Below are 1,611 nucleotides of genomic sequence, written 5' to 3'. Positions count from 1 at the left end.
GATGCACCATTTCTGGGATTCAAGGAGACAAGCCTGTCCTGGATCAAATACACCCAGCGGATTAACGACGAGGGCTGGTGAACCTCCCAGCCTGTATGTAGTTTTTAGGCTGTTTTCCACATCCATCTAGGTAAACACCGGACTGGTAGCCTATTGCCGCCTCAGATACACTATGCAAACCTTTAGAGAAACGGTCTCACATCTGAACATGAGAGTTACTCTAGACGCAGACGTCGGTGGCCACAGATACCGTCACGCGGGAAGAATTGGGGAATTGGGGGGAGGAAGGAAGACAAAGGGGAAGTTGGGGGTGGCGGGGGGGAGTCAGGAGTGGGCATCTGGGCACCAATTGTCACTGACATTGCCACAACCTACAGACCAACGCTAATTACACATTATTTAAGACCCTTCCAATTAAAACCTTACATTACATGTAAAATAACATTTGACACACAGCCTCGCTTGAACACCAATACTATTTATAACATACACTACTGGCCATTAAAATTGTTACACCATGAAGATGACGTGCTACAGATGCGAAATTTAACCCACGGGAAGAAGATTCTGTGATATGCAAATGATTAGCTTTTCAGAGCATTCACACAAGGTTGGCGCCGGTAGAAGATGCTGTGATATGCAAATGATTAGCTTTTCAGAGCATTCACACAAGGTTGGCGCCGGTGTCGACACCTGCAACATGCTGACATGAGGAAAGTTTCCAACCGATGTCTCATACACAAACAGCAGTTGACCGGCGTTGCCTGGTGAAACGCTATTGTGATGCCTCGTGTAAGGAGGAGAAATGCGTACCATCACGTTTCCGACTTTGATAAAGGTCGGATTGTAGCCTAACGCGATTGCGGTTTATCGTATCGCGACGTTGCTGCTCGCGTTGGTCGAGATCCAATGATTGTTAGCAGAATATGGAATCGGTGGGTTCAGGAGGGTCATACGAAACCCCGTGCTGGATCCCAACAGCTTCGAATCACGAGCAGTCGAGATGACAGGCATCTCATCCGCATGGCTATAACGGATCGTGCAGCCACGTCTCGATCCTTGAGTCAACAGATGGGGACGTCTACAAGACAACAACCAAATGCACGAACAGTTCGATGACGTTTGCAGCAGCATGGACTATTAGCTCGGAGACCATGGCTGCGGTTACCCTTGACGCTGCATCACAGACTGGAGCGCCTGCGCTGGTGTACTCAACGGCGAACCTGGGGGCGCGAATGGCAAAACGTCATTTTTTCGGATGTATCCAGGTTCTGTTTACAGCATCATGATAGTCGCATCCGTGTTTGGCGACATTGCAGTGAACGCACATTGAAAGCGTGTATTCGTCATCACCATACTGGCGTTTTACCCGGCGTGATGGTATGGGGTGGCATTGGTCACACGTCTCGGTCACCTCTTGCTCGCATTGACGGCACTTTGAACAGTGGACGTTACATTTCAGATGTGTTACGACTAGTTGGACTACCCTTCATTCGATCCCTCCAAAACCCTACATTTCAGCAGGATAATGTACGACCGCATGTTGCAAGTCCTGTACGGGCCTTTCTGGATATAGAAAATGTTCGACTGCTGCCCTGGGCAGCACATTCT

The sequence above is a fragment of the Schistocerca nitens genome, chromosome 2 (genome assembly GCF_023898315.1).
Source record: "Schistocerca nitens isolate TAMUIC-IGC-003100 chromosome 2, iqSchNite1.1, whole genome shotgun sequence".
In the NCBI taxonomy this organism is placed as follows: Eukaryota; Metazoa; Arthropoda; class Insecta; order Orthoptera; family Acrididae; genus Schistocerca; species Schistocerca nitens.
The sequence above is the reverse complement of the archived record's forward strand: the minus strand, read 5'-3'. Positions refer to the sequence as shown.